Source organism: Ascaphus truei, chromosome 19, assembly GCF_040206685.1.
Source record: "Ascaphus truei isolate aAscTru1 chromosome 19, aAscTru1.hap1, whole genome shotgun sequence".
NCBI classification, from domain to species: domain Eukaryota; kingdom Metazoa; phylum Chordata; class Amphibia; order Anura; family Ascaphidae; genus Ascaphus; species Ascaphus truei.
In genome coordinates this window covers 32,815,085-32,825,377 of record NC_134501.1, presented here as the reverse complement: position 1 = coordinate 32,825,377, position 10,293 = coordinate 32,815,085, and the positions used below count along the sequence as shown (strand labels likewise).

General features: G+C 44.3%; 1 protein-coding gene across 1 annotated transcript in view; it reads left to right on the top strand.

Annotated features, from left to right (window-relative positions):
- Window positions 1–10,293, top strand: part of NRN1L (neuritin 1 like) — a 100,654-nt gene that overhangs the window by 41,185 nt on the left and 49,176 nt on the right. The gene's annotated exons all lie outside the window — the stretch shown is intronic.

Genomic DNA, 10,293 nt, shown 5'->3' with positions numbered 1-10,293 from the left:
GCGCATTGCTCATATGCCTAATTGACTATGCGAATTTGCTAAATCTCTAGATCTAATTAATGCTGAGTCTACAGATGGGAGAACCAGTCGTAATCCGTTCTGCGAATTTCTGTCACAGATTTTGCCAAAATCCATTCCACACCCTTGAATCCGAAGGTGGATTTGGCACTAAAAATGATTCCTCAGAATCTGCCATAAGATACGTTTCGCGCAGTGGCGGATTTTCCAATAGGCCGGGGGCGGCAAAAATGTCCACCCCTCTATACTTCTGCCGTGCTCTCGGGCCTATCGGGGCCGATGGGAAGTAAATTAGCCGCCTCCTTACCTGCCGCCCTCCTCATTCTTCTGAACTGAAGCGTCAAGTGACGTCACTTGGCGTCTCGTTGCCATGGCAGCGCAACATCGCAGCATGAAATTACGTCATGACATTGCATTTCCATTGCAAAACAACTCCACGCACCGTCACGTTGGTGACGTCCGCAGCATCATTTGACGATGCGGTTCAGATGGAGGAGGGTGGTGGCAGCAAGGAGAAGGCCGCAACAGCTGAGTGCCCAGGGTTTGGTTCGGCGCAGATTTAATCTGAAATCCACGTCTGGATTTTTTGAGTGAGAGAGCAAAGACCTGTTTTAGTAGAGTCTCAATTTGTTATGTATCCCCTCAAACGTCCTTCTAAATAACATACTGTAGGGAGAGCGTACTGTGCTCAATAAGGAACATTTTTTTAATACTTTCAGATTGATCTCTATATTCCAATATTAGTACCGTGAATAGTATTATACATATTTATTTTTAGCAGCTGGCACATATAAGAGGACTAATTAAGGCAGGAAGTGTAGGAATTACGTAAGGTCCGCACGTGGCTACGAGAATAAGGAGTTAGGTAGCCAGCTGGTGATCTTGTGTCATTGAGTGATTTATCTCATTGCAGAAGGCGGGAGGGACGATGTATTGCGAACGCCTCTGGCATTTATCGACGAAAATAGGAAAGCTAATCTACTAATCTTAGTGGAACATGTTTGCGACTCGTAGTCTTAAAGGTTTAACCTTGTGTACACCGGCTTTGTTTATTGAATTCATTCACTAATTTTCACTTTTGGAAAAATATTTACAAAACATGTTCTCCTGCTCCTTTTAAAGATGGCGACTATTGTCATTTTATAACAACTCTGTAGCAACGCACTAAATTATGGCAACTTCTGAATTTTTTGCTGCGTGTTTTCTGTTAGATCTGAGAAGTACTGGGCTAGAAATAATAGACAGGAACCAGAAAACAAGTGTGCGCGAGTCCTAGGTTGGGTTACAGTATCTCCCAGACTTCCTTGTAGCGTTTACAGTTCAGTTACTGTATATTAGAAGAAATAAATAAAACTGTAATTTAAACTTACCAGGAAGAATTAAAGGACTTGGAAAAGGGGATAGAGAGAGACTTATTTATTGAGGGACAAAATCCGCCCCTCCCCTTACCTAACACTGACTACTTGGGGTCACACTTGATTAATTTAATCCATGATTAATTGTCACACGATTAATATTTTAGAAATCCAGCACATGGGGACTACATTTATAAACCACGTGAATGGTAATTTGCAGTCAAAGCAAACGTTGATTTTTTTTTAATAGGAATCTGCTGAAAACCAACACATTTTTGTGACACTAAGGAAACCAAACTACTTTTGCAAATGGAAAAGGCAACAAAACTCAAAATGATGCATCATTTTAAATATCCCAACATTGGCGAGGAGTCATAAAACGCCGTTAACGCTGAGTTAATATGGCACCCGGCCCCAAAAATGTATCACTTCTAATAATCACAATTTTATGACCTGTCATCAAGATGGCAGTTAATAAGTCACTTGATGTGATGCAGGAGTTAACGAGTCTGTAAATAACGCATTAATTCCGGCATGGCGATCGCATTACTAATATTTCTGTCTTCTGTAATATCATTTATTACAGAACCATGTGGTAGATATTACATTAACCCCTTTGATGCCTGTGGCTACCATGGTATCCCACAGTTATCAAAGGGATTAATACACAAAAAATAACACTACCATGGTTACCATAGTGACTGGTAAAGTATTGTTTTAAGGTAGTATTGCCACTACCATCCCCGGGGGCCTTATAACCCTTACAAGAGCAACTAGCCCCATCACCTCCGCTCTGCCAACAAATCTACCCTCTTCGCCCTCCACCCCCTCTAAACTAATGGCCAATAGGGCTTTTGGCCATTAAAAAAAAATCAAAAACATACATTTATTAAAAAAAGAATACGTTACAAATAATTAAAAAAAATACATTAAAACATAAACCCTTTGATTGTGACTGTGGCTAGCCAGGCCCTCTTAATTGGGGCCTAGATAGCCCCATTGGCAATCAATGGTGACCTGTAATAAAAATGGAATTACTTATCACGCCCTGGATGAAGGTCATCCTCATCTTCAGGACAGAAGCCCCCCGGAACAAATCCAATAAAAGGCTGATGCCCAACCATTTAAAAAGCCATAAAACCAATCCAAGGGCCGTTGTCCTAAACAAAAAACACAAAATTAATGTCATATAAAATAATCCAAAGTCCGATCGCCTAAACAAAACTGTTTCTTCTTAAAAGCTGTCTTCTTTCTTCATCTGTATTCTTCATCACTGGATGTGGCCCTGTTGAAGATTTCCGGTTTTCTGCTAGGGCCCAGGCCTTTTATGGGGGCCTGGGCATCACTGGGACAATCAGATTGCTTAATATACCATGTGATTCCCACTTTAAGATGACATCATGCTGTGGTTCGGCAAAATCTGTGGTGTCATCTAAAAGAGGATTGTTTCTGGGGGGGGGGCTTCTGCCCTGAAGCTGAGGACGGCCTTCATCCAATGTGGAGGGTAAGTATCCCCATTTTAACTACAGGTCACCATTGATTGCAACTGTGGCTATCTAGGCCACCTCAAGGGGGGGGGGGTTTGGGGGTAGTTGCCCTGGGGAGGGTGGTTAGGATCTCTGGATTGTGGTGCTATGGGGTTAACCCCTTGTTTACCTTAGCAGTTAGTAAACTATTGCAATGCTTTAGTAGTCCCTAAGGTAGCCAAGTGTAGTAGTTAATGCAGTTTAACATTAATATAAACCCCTTTGTAACCCTTAGTGGTCAGCCAGTCATGGAAACCCATGACTAGCCGACCACTTGGGTTACTAGGGGGTTAATATGTACTGTAATGTGCTGTAATTCTTTTTTTAGCACCTAATGCAAGTTGGGTTAGGTTATCTTACCTATGTATATAATGGCCAAAAAATTGACCATGAACTAGGTAATAAAAAAATGGTGCTAATTCTGCCGGTAATCAGGTTCCGATGAAAATCGGAACATGATCATTGGCATGATAGTGGGAAAACTAACGGTATTACCAATTTTTGTGTCACAATAAACATAAAGGGGACCCGGTCTGTCCATTCCTTTATATTTCCACCCCTCATTCACCTCCCCCCTTCCTTTACTGCATTTTGTTGTTTTCTCCTCTCCATTTTTGTGTTGCCCCCCTGTGTGATCCACCCCTTCACCAATATATTTCTATTGACCGTGCTGCTTTGTCCTGCAGCCTACTCAAATGAGCTCAAGCTAAGTATGTATTGCTTTCACTTCCGGAAGCCTTTGCTACTATTATGAGCTCACTAATTGAACGTAACTACTTGGTATAGTGTCATTAGATTTATATTTTGAGTAAATATTCCATTTTTTATTTACCTTCTTGGCAGTGTCTCTTTCCGTGAGTGTGCTGGTTTCCTTTTATGTTAATTGGGTCACTGTTATCTAGGGCCTTAGGGGCCCTTGTGGGTTCCATGCACATCCTACTCTACTTCACAATTTTTCCATTGGAGTGCTGATTCTCTCCACTATTTTACTGCATTTTTTGTCGGGTTCTGATATTATTTACAGACCCATACATTTTGCTTTATTTTTGGCGATGCCGCAATGAGGACTTCTATGATAAAAATAACGCATTTTTTTAAAAAATGGGAATACCACATTGTTACACTAACGAACATTGATGACTCTAGGCCGTAGACTGAAGTAGTGAGATTAGCATTACATCTCAAAAAAACATGACCCAAGTGATTGAGGAACCAACTAGGAAATGGGGCAATAGTGGACTAGTTAATATCACACAATGTACCGTGGTAACCAATAATAACCAATAATCAAGTGATGGAATATTTGGGAAATAGTGAACATAAAATGGTCTCATGCTAAAGAATGTATCAAAAACAGTATTGTATGGGATCAATAAAGACTTCATTTTAGAACGGCTGATTTTAGTAAACAAAGGAGGAATATACACGGAACATATTTGGAGGACATTCTTGTTGGAAAAATACAGAAGGTAAATGGGCAATCTTTAAATGGATGTTGAATGGGTACAATTATCAATGTATGTATATCGTTACATAGTAGATGAGGTTGAAAAAAGATATACTGTATGTCCATCAAGTTCAACCTACTGTATGCTAAATTTAGACGACAGATACGTTATCCTATATTTGTACTTACATTATATTGATCTAGAGGAAGGCAAACAAAAACCCTGTGATATATCATCTAATTATATCTCATAAGGGGACAAATAAATTCCTTCCTGACTGCAAATAATGGCAATCAGATTACTCGCTGGATCAACATCCTTCCCATGTTTACTTATTTGGTATATCCCTGTATATCTTTACTTTCTAAAGCGATGTCCACCTTTTTTTTTTGAACAAATCTATTGTATCTGCCATCACAGTCTCCATGGGTAATAAATCCCACATTGTAACTGCACAAGCATTTCAATTTTTGAAGTCAGAAGAGACAGATGAGTCATTTCAGAATTGTAAGGAATTAACAAAGGTTACAAATAGAAAATCAGAAGAATTAGATTAGAAATGGATTGCAATGAAAAGTAAGGAAACTCCTAGGTTGTTTTTCAAGTGTATTTATAGCTAAAGGACTAGAAATGATTCTCTCTGTGACAGGCAAGAAACCTATTTGGGATAGAAAGCAGAGGTATTAAACAAATTATTTGCCAATGTGTATAGCAAAGAGGAGACAGTTGCCAGATATTACAGTTAAAGGAAAGCACAGCCATAATATTATTTGGCTACAATAGGAAGAAGTCCAGCTTTAAGAATTAGGGTAAATAAAGCACTTGGTCCCAATAGCATGTTCCGGAGCGTTTTTAAGAAGCTATGTTCAGTCATAGCCAGACCGTTATATTAATATTCAAGGGCTGCATTTCCACAGGCTCCGTACCACAAGATATACTGTAGTAGGCGTAAAGGGTAAAGGAGACTTTATTTTTAAAAACAAAAGTTACTGTAGATCCCAACCACAGAATTTCAGCCCTATAAACCTTGTATCAATAGCGGGGAAGCTACTTTAAATTGTATTTAGGGATGATATTCAGGTAAACCTTTAGAATAAAACAATTAATTAGTAAATGTTATCATGGATTTATGAGGGGTATGTGACAGGCTAGGCTATAGTCACCGTATTAGTTTCTATGAGGAAGTATGTATAAGGCAAGGTGGTTGATGCAATCAATTCAGATTTCGCAAAGGCTTTTGATGCAGTGCCATACAACATGTTAGTGTACTAAGGACATTGGTCTGGGTGACAATATTTGAGAATTGCTCAACACATAGGCAGCAGAGAGTCACCATCAATGGAACATATTCAGATGGGGCTAGCTGTGAAGTACATTAAGGTTTAGTACTTGTATCACTGCTACTAAACATGTTTATTAATGACTTTGAGCTAGTGTAAGAAATATCACCTCATGTTACATGTTCCATAAAGATACACATTACCCGCATATCCTCCTACGCAAATCTTGTGTGTTCTTGGAATGTTCCTTCATTGCATTCTGTCTTCCCTCTGGGCTTCTTCCTCCTCAGGGCTCCTGTGTTTCCTTATAGCTTGTTTCTCTGAAACTGTCTTCTTGGAGCTTCCCTACCATTACCAGACCCATCCCTAGGTGGTAAGCAGGTAACACACTGCCTAGGGGCGGCATGTCTCAAGGGACGGCAAGAGGGAAAGTGCACAGGTGCGCCGACGAGTATTCTAAAACTTGCCTTGGAAAATCTGGGGAAATCGCCAACAAGACCCAGGTACATGCTGGGTACATGCTGCAACATTTCAGTTACAATTCTGCAGACAGACTAATGGCCCATCGGATTAACAGCGGGGGTCCCTGGCTGTCCCATTCAAACTGAATGGGACTTCCAGGGGCTGTGTTAATCCAATGGGCCATTAGTCTGTCTGCAGAAATGTCACTGAAATGTTGCAGCCTGTACCCAGCATGTACCTGGGTATTGTTGGTGATAGCCCCAGATTTTCCAAGGCAAGTTTTAGAATACTCGTCAGCGCACCTGTAGCAGCACTCCTGCTTTCTTTTTTTTCTTTTTATAGTTGTGGGATTGAAGCAGGGGTTCATTTCAGGTCTGGGATCCCCTGCTTCCTGAGATATTTAGCTCCTTAAGGGTTGCCGGTATCTCCTGCTCAGGTTTAAATGTCTCGGTCACATAAGCCAATAGGAAGCTGTGATGTCAGCCCGTGTGTCTTTCTATTGTCCCATGTGACTGGGATATTTAAACCTGAGCACCCCCCCTTCCGATGTAACTATCTTGAGAAGCAGGGGTCCCCAGAGCTGAAATTAATGTAGTTCATCTCCAGAGACTCCCTGCTTCCAACTGGAGGGGGGGGGGGGGCGTTTTGGGGTCATTCTTAATAGTGCTTGCCTAAGGGGGCACATAACCTAGCTAAAATCCAGTCAGCCCCTCTGCACAACTCCTAGGTTTCCACCCTGTCTTTCCAATCTCTCTGCAATGGATTGCAGTATTCTCGTATTTCAGTGTACATATCCCTGCCCCATCCATACAGGCGATTTCATTCAGTGCATATAGCTATAGACGCGCACACTGGGCTGGGTGCAGACAAAAGAAAGCCCACATGTGCGTATTTACAGATGCATGTGCACACATTTCTATTGACTTTTCCACATTGGCAGCTTTTTCAGCAACTGGAGATGAAAGGACCATGAGATGCTCCAAGCTGGAAGTGCTGAGGGTAATGAGAAACACTGCACTTCAAACTCTCTCTCTCTCTGCTCCAGCATGTGCTAGGGAAAAAACCAATACTTTTTCATTTCTCTGTCTCTAAGACTGTGCTGTTGACAAAGAGGAACTGTGTAATAGGATTTAATTTTCATTTTGTATCCATTTTTCTTTCTTATTTCTTTAAGAGAAGAAATGTATCGTTTTTCTAATATGTTGCATGGATTGAGGACCATATGGTTTAATACCGTATATAGATGTAGACCATTTCATCTACTTTACTACTTCTTAGTAAATATGGAGAGCATATAAAGATAGCACTTATGAGTACATTCACGTCTCAGACAGGTCTGCAACCCTGCCTTTTCCCGTTATCCGTTAGCATACAACGCTTTTACTGCAGCTGGGGATTCTGGGTAATGACATGCAAATGATTACTCAGTGTGTATCTTTTGAAGTGGAACTTCTTTAGTGGCACCTATTCTGATGGGGCAAAACTGGAGAGATGGGGACGAAATATGAAACGGAAGTGACGTCACGGCTCCCCTCCCCCTCGCTTCCCCCACACGCCTGCTGTGACGCCGCTCCTAACGGGCGCCGCTCCCCTCACACGGCCGATCACATCGCCGCCGGGGCCACTCCTAAGGCCGCCGTTCCCCGCCTGCTGCTAACCCGCTGCCATGCCGCGCATGCGCAGTTGTGATGGCTAACCCCTCCCCTCAGCCCAGCCGCTCCAGCACATGCGTGCCGCCATTCCCCCCAGGGTGCATTGCTACAGCGGTTCCCCGGTGGGCTGGAGGCCGCTGACCCGGCTGCCGGAGGAAGCCAACACCAATGGCTGCGGGGTCTGCGTGCTGCGCAACTACCTCTTCATAGCGGGCAGCATCCGAGGCAGCGGGGACCGGGCCCAGCTCTCCAACCGGGTCTCCTGCTACAAACCGCTGACCGGCTCCTGGGACCAGGCCCGCTCTCTGTCCCAGCCGCGCTCCCAGGTCATTAGTAGCCCTGTACGGGCACTTGTACGCCATCGGGGGCGAGTGAACGTCCGCCATTGCCACCCCAGCTCCCGCTCTCATGCCGCGCATGCGCAGCAGTGATAGCGGCAGATGAGGCTGTTGGTGTTGGCTGTGCAAGGGAACGGAGAGTGGGGGGGGTTTGAACGTGCTGCGTCCCCCACAGCACCAACAGAGGGGGGGGGGGAGGAAGAGTGCCCCACGCGCATTACCGTGCCCTTCTGTAACCCCTTCGTACCTCCGCCGGGGAGCTGGCTGCAGCAGGACACGCAGCTCTACCGGGGGTAGAGAATGGGGGCTGCTCCACAGTCATGTACCTCCGGGGGGTGGGGTCAGGAGAGAGGGGGCAGGACACAGACAGAGAGACATACACACCACACAAACACTGACAGACATACACACACTGACTGACACACATACACACACACTGACTGACACAAACACATACACAAACTGCCTGACACATATACACACACACTGACTGACACACATACACACACACTGACTGATACAAACACATACACACACTGACTGACACACACACATACGCACACTGACTGACACACATACACACACACTGACTGACACACATACACACACACTGACTGACACACATACACACACACTGACTGACACACATACACACACACTGACTGACACACATACACACACACTGACTGACACAAACACACATACACACACTAACTGACACACACACATACACACACTGACTGACACACATACACACACACACTGACTGACACACATACACTAACTGACACACATACACACACACACTGACTGACACACACACATACACACACTGACTGACACACATACACACACACTAACTGACACACATACACACACACTGACTGACACACACACATACACACACTGACTGACACACACACATACACACGGACTGACACACATAGACACACACTGACTGACATACACATACACACTCACTGACTGATACACACACATACACAGACTGACACACACACAGACTGGCACAGACTGACACACACACACGCACAGACTGACACACGCACGCACGCACGCACAAACTGACACACAGACTGACACACGCAAGCACAGACTGACGCACGCACGCACAGACTGATACACGCTCACACAGACTGACAAACGCACTCACACTGACACACGCACACTCTGACACACGCACACTCTGACACACGCACGCACGCACAGACTGACACACGCACGACCAGACAGACGCACGCACAGACTGACGCACGCACGCACAGACTGGCACACGCACGCACAGACTGACACACGCACACTCTGACACACGCACGCATGCACAGAATGACACACGCATGCACAGACTGACACACGCACGCACGCCCAGACTGACGCACGCACGCACAGACTGATGCACGCATGCACAGACTGACACACGCACACACAGACTGGCAAAAGCACGCACAGACTGACACACACACACACTCTGACACACGCACACTCTGACACACGCACACACACTGACACACGCACGCACACTCTGACACACGCACACACTGACACACGCAAGCACGCACACCCCTACTGCTTCCAATAAACATGACCCCGCCAATCAAATTTACTCATGCTCTAAGCAGTAATATTATTATTGTTACTTTATATGTTGCTGACAACACACAAAGAAGTTTCACTTACTATGCGCGTGCACAGCACACAGTTTTTTTTTGCTTCATATCCATTTTAACATGGATCCCTATAAGCTTTTGCCTGCCGCATTACCCAGCTTATAGGGATCCATATTATTATGGATAGGAAGCAAAAAGTGGCATACGATCAGTGCTCATTTGCATGTAATTTCCCAGAATCCCTGGCTGCAGTAGAAGCACTGTATGCTAATGGGTAATGGAGGAAGGCAGGTTTGTGGATCTGCCTGAGACGTGAATGTGCTCACAAGTGGTATCTTTATTTGCTGCACACTGTACTTTGGAGAGATGTTGTCACTTATTTACTCACTATAACTTTCTTTGTGTCTGGTTGTCCCCACTCCCAGCTTCACATAGCACAGTCACTAAACCATCCTCACACTGATGAGACCTGAATGGTTGAAAAAGCTGTATGTGATGAGCTTTACTGGCAATGCACTTCTTTCTCAGACAAATGCTGACGGACAGCCCATGACGTATTTGAAAGTCTGATCATATCCCCTCTGCTTTC